General features: G+C 40.5%; 1 protein-coding gene across 3 annotated transcripts in view; it reads left to right on the top strand.

The window, feature by feature from the left end:
- Positions 1-5134: 5134 nt before the first annotated feature.
- The window catches only part of LOC133446103 (PTB domain-containing engulfment adapter protein 1), a 118797-nt gene continuing 111436 nt past the window's right edge, over positions 5135-12495 (top strand). For 2 of the 3 annotated variants that reach the window (XM_061723884.1, XM_061723885.1), the window contains exon 1: positions 5135-5306. The gene's annotated coding sequence lies outside the window, so the exon portion shown is untranslated. The remainder of the gene's footprint in view (positions 5307-12495) is intronic. The other variant, XM_061723890.1, reaches the window with a different exon arrangement.

Below are 12495 nucleotides of genomic sequence, written 5' to 3'. Positions count from 1 at the left end.
TTCTCTTTCAGGCTCATTACTTTCTTTCTTTCTTTCTTTCTTTCTTTCTTTCTTTCTTTCTTTCTTTCTTTCTTTCTTTCTTTCTTTCTTTCTTTCTTTCTTTCTTTCTTTCTTTCTTTCTTACTTTCAGGCTCATTTCTTTCTTTCTTTCTTTCTTTCTTTCTTTCTTTCTTTCTTTCTTTCTTTCTTTCTTTCTTTCTTTCTTTCTTTCAGGCTCATTACTTTCTTTCTTTCTTTCTTTCTTTCTTTCTTTCTTTCTTTCTTTCTTTCTTTCTTTCTTTCTTTCTTTCTTTCTTTCTTTCTTTCTTTCTTTCTTTCTTTCTTTCTTTCTTTCTTTCTTTCAGGCTCATTTCTTTCTTTCTTTCTTTCTTTCTTTCTTTCTTTCTTTCTTTCAGGCTCATTTCTTTCTTTCTTTTTGTAGCTCATTTCTTTCTTTCTTTCTTTCTTTCTGGCTCCTATCTTTCTTTCTTTCGCTCATTTCTTTCTTTCTTTCTGGCTCATTCCTTCCTTCCTTCCTTCCTTCCTTCCTTCCTTCCTTCCTTCCTTCCTTCCTTCCTTCCTTCCTTCCTTCCTTCCTTCCTTCCTTCCTTCCTTCCTTCCTTCCTTCACGTACGTAACGCAGAACCATAAATTCGACTTTACACAAAAACGTCATCAACGGGAATTTATCGTTTTTAGCGTGAGATGACAAATTCTTACCGTGGGGAATTTTTTTTGACGGTATATCCGTGAACGGTAAAAATATCGCCCATTCCTACTTGGGGTTCCCTTTTAGTCTATGAATTCTGGAGATGCTGCAGTGGCAAATATCTTTTGTTTGTTTACTCCTGCCCCCAAATCTCCTGTGATTATTGGCTCCAAAAATCCAAGATAACACCAGCCAAGTCCGTAATCTAATGCACGATGTTGTGACATTACACAAACTTTTATAGACTGCTGTGTCCTTTATCTGTTTCATTAACTGAAAGGAGCCCCAGAGAATGTTATAAAACATTATGTTTTACTGTTCTATCCTATCCACAGAATATTTATCATGAAAGAGTGAAGTAGTTTTTAAAATCATATATGACCCCTTACTATACAAGCATATAAATATTCTATAGAGCATATGGTGATTGACCTGTGGCCGTTTAATCCATAAGGTTGGTTGAAGGTAAGAAAATAAGACTTCACACACATATCAGGAAGAAAAAAAGATTGATAGTTGATTCTGGATGCAGTTTGGGTATAGAAGTATTGACGAAGGTAATGAAACTCGTAGGAGAATAATTTATGTCAACCACTGGGGATCAAATCCAAACTTCAGTCGCAGTAAGTTGAGAGATTTACAGTGGAAAATTATTCTAGATAAGAGTGCTAACTAAAGAGGGAAGGTTATCTGTATTCCTGTTATTTACTGTCTAACTCTCTAAATCATCATCTTGGAACAGTGTACCTGTCCTAGACTGAAACCCCCAGAAGCCCGTACTGTATCTGCAAAGTCATCAAAAAGAGTCCCTGCATGGTCAGGGAGGGACAGACTATAAATACAGTCACAGTACCTGGGGTGATTCTCCAGTGGATATTGACGCTTACTTTCTTTAAAACTTTATAGGAGGACTATCCACGCGCTGTTTTTCATCCTTTTTGCAAAGTGCTGAGACCTGGGCCACAATGGAACGAATGTCACTATTGTTTGTAAATGCTTCAAATTAGGGCGAATAACGGTGCAAAGCTCATCTCTCTTTCATGATGGATACAATGACTGTCCTGTTTGTATTTGTAAATGAGATTTTACTAATTATAGGAAGGAAAAGGATTTCTGTTGAAGTGACACATGCCATTAATCTTTAAAGGAAGCAGTTTTCCTTCTACGTATATGAACGCCCGCGATGATCATTTGTCATTAGCTGTGATTTTCTTTTTGTGTTAATGAAGCAATTAAATCTAACTCAAAACAGAATCAATTGCCTGGGAAAGCTCATCTAAACTAAACCACAAGTGTTGTTAATTATCAACAAATGCTAAACAACATCTTGCTACTTTATCATCGTTCGCTTACGTCTCATCATACTGTAGATGCCAGATTCTGCAAGAAATGGTTTCTCTTTCACTTATGTTCACCAAACAATGCTTTAATTATGAAAAAAATCAATGATGGATGGCGATTAAACCCTCTGAAAGCCTATCCTTTCACTGTTAAACATTCATGTCAGCTCTCCTGCTGATTCTCTTCCACGTTTCTCCCTCAAAGCTGCTGGCTCACTACTGTCCTTGCAGGCTTCTTGAGACCTAGTAACCCAGTTTTAGTAATATCAGCCGCCCCCTTAGTGTTTTTGTTTACTTGATGCGGACCCTTATGAGTAATATTTTTTTGCCACGACCACAAGATATGAATTCTGACTCTTAAAAGTCGGGTCGGGCATTCTGTGTGATTTCTAAAGACAACTAGGGAGACGGGGGAGAGGGGGAATAAGGGATCTAGCTCTACGTGTTTTGTTGTAAATATCAACTGATGTGACATCTTGGAGAAATCCCTTTCCATCCCTTCACATAATGGAAAGTTTCTTAATTAGTTAGATTGTTGTCAGCTCAATCATATTGGACAGCTCTTGCCTATTTGTACTAAGTGCTGTTTTCTGCCAGGCAGAGCATAAGCAATATAAATGCTTAAATGTTACATTATCATCATTGTTATTATTATTTTTATTTAATTTTTTTATTATTATTATTATAAATTCCAGCACTGCTCTTGTACCAGTTGCTATAAGATCAGGGCTATCCCCCTCAGTGTTCAAGAAGCTCATGAAAACTCTCCTCTTCCAAGGGTACTTCTTACTTTAAATTCTTAACCCGCACATGGATGGATGGATGGATGGATGGATGGATGGATGGATGGATGGATGGATGTATGGATGGGTGGTTGGTTGGATGGATGGATAGATACAATGAAATTACCTCAATGCTGTTTGAAGTGCCACTTGTCTGCAATTTATCATGTTCACTATGACTTGATTGCTTTTCTCTGCTGTACTCTAAATAACAGCATCGACTAAATGTAATGTTAAAAAAAAAAAAGATTCAAGTGCACGTTGGCCTGAGGATAGCATATTAAGGTGTGACTGAATAAAGAATCTGAAATAACACAACCATGTCATTTTGTTTGGGTCCACCACTGGTCTTGGAGTACATTTCAAAATGACAAGGTTGACCAATGTGCTGCAGTCACATAAAGATTTACAATGAAAAACAAGAAGGCAGTGAAATATAACAATCCAATAAACTGGAATATTGGACAATAAAGCAGAAATACATGCAGTCTGATTCATTGTGGATTACAATGCCATACTTAAGCTTGAGGGAAAAGACGAGACCAGGTCAACTTCTCCACCCATTTAAATAAGAGTGTACTCTCAATAATTTGTTTCAAGATTTATTGCATGTATTTTTGTTCAAATTTTCAAGCATGGTTTCACAAAACTGTATGACAAAGAGGGACACTCCACATTAGACGCAGGTGGAGTGAAATAGAGCAACAAACTCCACACCTGCAATGAAAAAAGGAGCAAAAAGCTGTTATACTGTTTCCTTATGGTATTTTGACCAAAGAGATTTGATAATACCTTAAGATATTGTCTTGAAAAACTTTTCTGCATTGATAGAATGTAATTGAATGCTTAAACAGACTATTGATTCGAATAGAAATAAATCTGTAATATCATCACATATCAATAAATTTGATTCTTTTTTATGCATTATTATCTCAACTCACCTCAGCTCTGCTGAAAATAATTGTTAGCATTTTAAACACTTTAAAATGCCCCTTTGAATAATATTATTGATGGAATAAACACAACAGACAAAATTATTTATATATAATAAATAGCTTTTTGTGTGTGGCGGTGGGTTGGGGGTGTTGATTAGAGTCATAGAGGCATGTTCATGTAGTACTATATTGTGTTTTCATATTCAAAATGTTGCACTCACTGTCAACCCTCAAGCCAAAAATGTACACAGAACAAAACTGGTAAAAAATCATCATAAATCAATAACTTTTTCCACTTTCTATCTGCACCTAATCTCTTAAACCGCTTCAACTCCGCTCAGAACTAGAACATTTTTAATAATTCAGGTTTTCCTTTAAATGCTTGTTTGTATGTGATGTATTTGTATGTAATATGCGATGCCCCCTTTTTATCAGGAAACCCCTCCCCCACCAAATATGAGATGATTTGCATATATTTTGTCATGGAATCATATCTTTTTTTTTCTAAATTGTGTTGTTTTTTATTATTCTTTTTTATCCAGTTCAAATTAATATACTAATAGGCCTATTTATTCTCTGTTTTGATAATTAAAAACGCTAATGACAAGAAATCAATTTGCTTCTCCTTTTTTAACATATTAAAGACTGTTCACAGGCAATGTTTCCCTCTATTATTTACATGCATATGTGTTTGTGTGTTTCTTTTTAAAGAAACAAGTGGTATAATTAATTTAAAATGATTTTCTAAGGCCTGGCCTGCATGAACCACAATGGTTAAAGGAACCACAGAAAGTAAAGCCTTTTCTTTTTATTAGACTGTTCTAATCTTTAAAAGAAAAAGAAAAAAAAGAAAAGAAAAGTGAACTCCTTTAACTTGTGAAGTTCCTAACTTTGACTTTATTTTTGTGAAGAATGGTGATAATAATAAAATAATAATAAAAATAATAATAAGCTGATCATAATAATACAATCAAAATAATAAAAAAAATCAAATCAAAATCAAAAATAAATAAATGATAAATAATAAATCAAAATAAATCAAAAAAATAAATAAATAAATAATAATACAATAAATAAATAATAAATAAAATAAAATAATAAATACATACAATTATAAAATTACAAATACATTAATTACATTAAATATCAAATAATAAATAAATAATAAATCTAAATAAATCAAAAATCAAAATAATAAAAAGCTGATCCAGTCGCCCCTGAATAAGAGAATCAGCTCATGGAAACCCCCCCTTGCAATATTTAGCAAAGTGTCCACGGAAGTCGGGGCTTAATGAAGCTCTGGTTTGTGTTTTCCAGCCCATTGTGTTGCATGGCGGCTCTGCGCGGCTCTGCCCCCTCTCCTCCCCTTCCACCTATTATTCCAGTTGCGGCCGCAGAGCTGAGCCGGCTGAATAAGAGACCCAGGGCTTGTTGACGTCAGCAAACTTATCCGGCAGCTGTGTGGAGGAGCCGGCAGGAGGAGGAGAGGGAATGAGACCGCTGGATGTGGAGCAGCCAGGATCTTTTTCTGCGGATCACTTCGGACCTCTCTGTTTTTCCTGTAAGTGCAGTCGCTCTCCTGTCGTCCCGCTACTCGCGTCAGAGCCGCGCAGAGCTGCGTCCACTTCCCCTGCTGCGGGGAACAATGTTGCGCGTACTGAGGGACACAAAAGCCTATTTGTCTGCCATTAAAAAAAACCGAAGTTGACATAGTTGCTGTTGGCTCTCCCAAAACACGTTTTAACACATTTATTTTCCCTGTTCGTGTGTTGTCAGGAAGTCGTGGCTATAAATTGTTTGTTTCTCTTTCTTTCTATTCTTTTACGTGCCGCTCCTGGACCTAACGGGAAACTTTGTTGCACAAGTCGCTGCAAGGTGGACTTCCACAGCTTAACACGTCGAGTTTTTGTCTCTTTTTCAGTCTAAAATGGTTGTGTTAGACACCACTTTAAAGTGAAAATAACGTTTCTGACTCTGTTTTGTTGGCGCACAGTCCGCTCTTCGCAAAAGGCGCTGTCATTTGCCTTCGTGCATTCACTGTTAATGATGTTACAGGGCTTACATTTGACAAATAAAGTAAATACAGGACTAAAATGTGTCCTTTTCGACCTGTTACGCTTTTAAAACAGACCAAAAGAGTAGTGGTTATCTGCTTCAGAGTTTCGTATAGGATATCTGTGCATGTGTTTACGAGGAGCATTTGTGTGTGATGTAAGTGGATCGCCTTATTCTATAATAGAAGCACGTATCGTAATAATTATCGTAAATGTATTTCATGGTATTCACTTTTATTATTTCTCAAAGTGTCAGTAACTTTGTAAATGTCATGCCCTCCATTAACCCCTCACGTGTCCGTGTTTAGGTGTTTTTATCACCTCATTAGGACCTGTTCAGAGATCATTCCTAACCGTGTTGGGACAGTAGTCCATATGAGGCGAGGCAAGTTTATTTATATAGCACAATTCAACACAAGGTAATTCAAAGTGCTTTACATCAACATTAATTAAATTAAAAGCGGCAAGACACAATTAAACAGTAAATAACAAATAAAATGAGATAAAATTATGAGAAAAGAAGGTAAAATAATAAAAAGCACAAGTTGCTGAAAACTAAGGTAAGTAGAGTACCGCAGGTACACATCTCATTCGTGGTTTTCAGAGAGTATTTAATTTAAGAGTAGTAATATGAGGACCAAAGCCCGGTCTAACAACTAAGCCAAGGCAACTCAGTCCTCATGAAGTGAAAATAATTATTTCTGCTTTCACATTAGGAAAGTTTTTCATTTGCAAAAGCTAGGAGATTGAAACTGTAATCCACAAGTCCCTCAGGGTGCAGAAGTGCCAAAAACAGCTGCGCTGCACTTGCCGCTGAGTCGTGGCCACCAGAGCGGTCCCACCAGAGCGGTCCGACTCCCACCAGAGCGGTCCCACCTAAGCGGTGGTCCCACCAGAGTGGTCCGACTCCCACCAGAGCGGTCCCACCAGAGTGGTCCCACCAGAGTGGTCCCACCAGAGTGGTCCGACTCCCACCAGAGTGGTCCGACTCCCACCAGAGTGGTCCCACCAGAGTGGTCCGACTCCCACCAGAGTGGTCCCACTCCCACCATAGTGGTCCCACCAAAGTGGTCCCACTCCCACCAGAGTGGTCCCACCAGAGTGGTCCGACTCCCACCAGAGTGGTCCGACTCCCACCAGAGTGGTCCCACCTAAGCGGTGGTCCCACCAGAGTTGTCCGACTCCCACCAGAGCGGTCCGACTCCCACCAGAGCGGTCCGACTCCCACCAGAGCGGTCCGACTCCCACCAGAGCGGTCCGACTCCCACCAGAGCGGTCCGACTCCCACCAGAGCGGTCCAACTCCCACCAGAGCGGTCCGACTCCCACCAGAGCGGTCCGACTCCCACCAGAGCGGTCCCACCAGAGTGGTCCGACTCCCACCAGAGCGGTCCCACCAGAGCGGTCCGACTCCCACCAGAGCGGTCCCACCAGAGTGGTCCCACCAGAGTGGTCCCACCAGAGTGGTCCGACTCCCACCAGAGCGGTCCCACCAGAGTGGTCCCACCAGAGTGGTCCCACCAGAGTGGTCCGACTCCCACCAGAGCGGTCCCACCAGAGTGGTCCCACCAGAGTGGTCCCACCAGAGCGGTCCGACTCCCACCAGAGCGGTCCGACTCCCACCAGAGCGGTCCCACCAGAGTGGTCCCAACAGAGTGGTCCCACCAGAGTGGTCCCACCAGAGTTGTCCCACCAGAGTGGTCCCACCAGCGTGGTCCTACCAGGGGTCCCACCAGTGGTCCCACCAGAGTGATCCCACCAGTGGTCCCACCAGAGTGATCCCACCAGAGTGGTCCCACCAGAGTGATCCCACCAGAGTGGTGGTCCCACCAGTGGTCCCACCAGAGTGATCCCACCAGAGTCCCACCAGAGTGGTCCCACCAGAGTGGTGGTCCCACCAGAGTGATCCCACCAGAGTGATCCCACCAGAGTGATCCCACCAGAGTGGTGGTCCCACCAGAGTGATCCCAGCAGGAGCTTCCAGAGGCGACCACCCACTCTGCTCCACCCAAAAGTACGCCTCGAGTCAATTTTGGCATTAGACTGAAGCTAAAATGCATCACTTTACACACATCAGATCAAGCTGGCAATCAGACATGAGGGTAGCATGGATAATCTGGTGGATTTTCAAAATAAAACATCAGGCACAGGCTTCAGCCAAATTTATACTTCTGTTTAGCAGGAAAACACTTAGGCCAGTGGTCACCAACCCTAGTCCTCAAGATCTACTGTCCCGCATGTTTTGCATGTTTCCCGGCCTCAACACACCTGATTCTAATTAACGGTCCTTAGATTGTTATCAAGGTCTGGACAGTTCTGGTGTTGACACAGCTCCTTGTATCACGGTGTGCTGAAGCAGGGTAGCATCTAAAACATGCAGGACAGTAGATCTCCAGCGTTAAAATTTCTGCGTTATTGATTGTATTCTTTACACCACCAACCAGAAGGTGGCAGTGTAGGTTTTTTCTGCGGCACCATAGTGCTCTTTGCCTCCTTGTCAAGTAAGTAAGAAGTAAAAAAAAAGGAAACAAAAGTTTGCTTTTGCAATGTGTAGTTGCATTTGGAGAGGTGCACATCAGGCTACGGCGTAGGCCCTCGGATTCCCACCCACACCATAGCTATGGCGTAGCTTTGACGCAGAAGTATAGATCAGGCTTCAGACTTTTATGTTGACATTACGTTAAGTTGTGGGTTGACAATTAGGAGCGTTTTCGAACACAACTCATCCTTTTTTTTGTTTATATATGCAGAAGGGACCGTAGCACACGTGTTTTTAAAGAAGTAGATTTCTGCATGATTCTTGTTGGTATGCAGCCTGATCGACATCATAGTTGATGTTTATACTTGTTTATTTGGTGTTTGGCGTTGTGTCGCTCTGTACCTACAACAACAAACAGTAGATGGCGGTGTAGGATCTTTTCTGCAGCATTGTCGCTGGCATTGCTGAGATGTCTGAAGTTCAGTTATTTTATGTAGCTCAGGTATGGTAACAATCTGTTGAGTCAATACCACCCAGCAGAGTGTTACCAAAGTACCTAACCGAAGGAAGGGAGTTGTTTTGACCCTGTAGAAGTTCCTAAAATCTCTTGTCAGGCTGTTCCTGGTAATGGAAAAACAGTTGAAGCCCTGTAAAACAAGTTAATCTGAAAAAGGACCCAATTCTTTTGCTGCTCTATTTTATATCTGAAAAGGTCTTATTTCTGTTCACACAAGGTCCTTTAGAGCAACTTACCTATGGGGAACTTAAGGTCCACAATAGAAGTGACAAAGGGCAAAATGAATGTGGCGTGCTTCATGTTCATAGTGCTGGGGTTGAGCCAACCAATCCGCAGACTAAAAGCTAACCGAACAGAGACAATCTCTGCTAACCTCAACCCATTTTTACAGCCTAATCCAAACCCAAGATAAAATGTATCAAGTCAGTGCAGTGTCCTAATAAGGATAGCTGCACACGTGTGTGTGTGTGTGTGTGTGTGTGTGTGTGTGTGTGTGTGTGTGTGTGTGTGTGTGTGTGTGTGTGTGTGTGTGTGTGTGTTGTACTTTTGTACTTCTGGTTTTTGGGTTTTGTGACATATTTTGTGGCTTAAGACCAAAAACCATTTCTGTTGTTGTGAAATAGAGGTTTTGGGTGGAGTGGTTTCAGTTAGTTTTTTTCTCCTAACCACTGTTAACAGCCATTAAAAAGTCTTTCCTTCAGTCGCTTTCAATCTGATGTTTAAATCAGCATGAATTTGCTATTAAGCTTCTGGAAATTGCTGTTCATGGTATTCTGTTGGCAGGTGTATTGTTAGATTTAAAGGACTGCAGAGGTCCTTTTTTATGCAACTCATTTTTGTTCTCTCTATGAAGGCCAGCTATCTGTAAGAAATATGTAAAATTAGATGTAGCATGAACCTACCTTTTTTAAAACCACTATAGTAACCTATAGGTTACGACACCTGTCTCACTGCTACTGGTGAAACTACATAACTTGTCTGACTATTCAATTTATTTTAAAGAAATTATAAAATTAACATTATAAGGGCAGATAATCATTTTAGATTTAAAAGTAATACTCTGCAACAATATATCAAAATCCAAGAGAAGTCATTAAACATTTGTATATTTGCACTCTTTGTCATTCCAAAATAATAAATGATAAACAAAATTCAGGCCTGCCACATTGTGCTCCTCAGCTATGTTGTTAGCCATCTCATCAGACTAAATAATTGTCCACAGCTGCAGCTGTTAATTGGGGTTGTCATAGACATTTGACTCCAACCCATACTTTCTTCTCCTTTGTGTCCAACAAATGCAAGCATAAAACTTTAAACCGACATTTTAAAGCCTAAAGTGATGTTTAAATTGTATATACATATTACTTTGTTGCACAATACTAATTCATTCTACTTTAATGTTGGCTTGTTGCTGGAAATGCAGTATAATGATATCACTTTGACGGCACTCTAACCTGAACTTGCAAGTTAATTTATGTATCTCAGTTTACAGTCTGTCAAAACAATAAACCAGCCCCAAGTACAAACGTTACATGAAATAAAAGTTTGAAGCCTGGTCTTAAAAGTAAAGAGGGTGTTTGCATTTTGAACCCAGACTTTATGCTGGTTCCACAAGGGAGAAGCCTGAGGGCTGAGGCCTCACATTTTACCTTTGGAAACTATAGGAACCACAAATAAGCCGGTAGTCACATAACCAAGTGCTCTGCAAGAATAAAATCTCTGAAAGAACTCTGAAGTCTTTAAAGAAAGTTTTTCTGGAGTTAAAACAACCCTGGGTTTATTATAGGAAGAAGTGTAAAGTTTTATTTGGACCTAAAATAACGTAAATTGAAGCAGGTTCAAGTTAAAATGAAATTTGTGTTTGTAGCAAATAGGAAATTAATATTAGCCCTTGGAACAATTGAGCAACGTCATTTAAACGCCAATGTGCAACATTAGTCTACTTTAGTGCTTCCCAACCCCGGTCCTCAAGTATGTTTAGATGTTTCCCTGTTTCAGCACACCTGATTCTAATTAATGGTCATCACTAGCTGAACAAATCAGAGGGGGCGGGGGCAAATCACCAGGCCAAGCTCATGATAACATCATTTTACAACAACATACACATGTAACAGCAGGGCTTACAAGCTTCGGCACTACGGAGAGCGACTATGTCATCAAGCGGACATGAAGTATAACAAACCAAGAGAACAAAAACATAAGGCTACATGGTCACTTATAATAAAACACAGATTCAAAGCAGTTTTCATCATCCGCGCCTGGGTGTCACCTGTATCAGGAGCTGACCTGCCGCTGCTAATATTTCCAGTGTGGGGGGGCTGCTGGTCAGGCACCAGGTTTGGCTCTGCCCTGGAGCAGCTAGCAACTGCTGAGTCCCTGACATCACCGCTATACCGCGGAGAGAGCAAGAAGGGGATATAAGCTAGGCGGGCTGGGCTACTACAATCTACAACCACTAACAGTTTACAACTAACTCACACATCATGTATAACGATAGTTAAAATTGCTACCTGTAATTAACCTGGCTGTGCTGGCATTTTTGGTAGGCCGAATCGCTGCCAACACAAAAGTCGGGTTCATCTCCAGGACGACGAACAAAATATGTGTCCAGTTTTTGTAACTTGGCCTTTCCTTGCCCTCTTTTTTTCTTTTTCTTTTTGCTTTGCGGCTCCAATTTAATGCTTATGAAGTGGCATGTTAACTTAGTCCGTAAAAATGCTCCACTTAGTTTGCTGACAAGGGACTGATGATGATGTTGGTGGTCAGGTGGTGAGGAATTTGACCCAAAATACACTTGGAGACATTATTGGCAATTCACTTCTAAATTTGCGCATCATAGTTAAATGTGAGAGTGAAAATAAAGCCAGTCAGGCAGCACAACATTTTATCCAATATTTTACACCTACTAAATCACTAAAGTTAGTCGGTCTTGTAAAGATTTTAGATGCCATGACTCAAACCATTCAAAACTGTGAATGAAAGTTAAGTCTATCAGAGTGTGTTGAAGCAGGGAAACATCTAAAACATGCAAGACAGGGGTACTTGAGGACGGGGGTACTTGAGGACGGGGGTACTTGAGGACCGGGGTACTTGAGGACCGGGGTACTTGAGGACCGGGGTACTGGAATGACCGGGTTTTGGCAAACACTGGTCTACTTGTATAGACTCATAAAAAGGTGGCAGCATTTTGAGGGGGACCTACCTGTAAACAGTCCTTTCTTTTGCACGTATACTTACATTTCTGTGTCTTAAGAAGTTAAACATACCTTGGTTTGTCTCTAAGGACTCTGTTCACACTGTTGCAACTCCAAAAATAACTACAAGGTTCCTCACAGTAGTAATTAAAGCCAAAGTACTACCAATTACAGTAACTACATGGCTAGACAGTCCATTTTAAGCTTTCATGTGTAAAAACTACTGGAACCACTAAACTTGGATACGACCGAGTGAGTCTTATCTGTGTTCAGTGTCTTGGAATAGAAAATCAAATCAAAGGTCTTGATGTCTTTTAGTTATGGCTGTAGTTGAACAACCAATGGGTTTCTTCTGGCTTCATGGATAAGATTGACAAGATAAATTATAAATGTTGAGGGGATTGAATGTACCGGTCCATTTAACTCTGTTTGGCATCAGCCCTAGGTTACCTGCGGCACAATTACTGCCAAGAAATTGATTTGTCACTTGCTGGGCTGAACTAGACA

Source organism: Cololabis saira, chromosome 6 (assembly GCF_033807715.1).
Source record: "Cololabis saira isolate AMF1-May2022 chromosome 6, fColSai1.1, whole genome shotgun sequence".
Taxonomy (NCBI): domain Eukaryota; kingdom Metazoa; phylum Chordata; class Actinopteri; order Beloniformes; family Belonidae; genus Cololabis; species Cololabis saira.
This window is presented reverse-complemented; position numbering and strand designations above follow the sequence as displayed.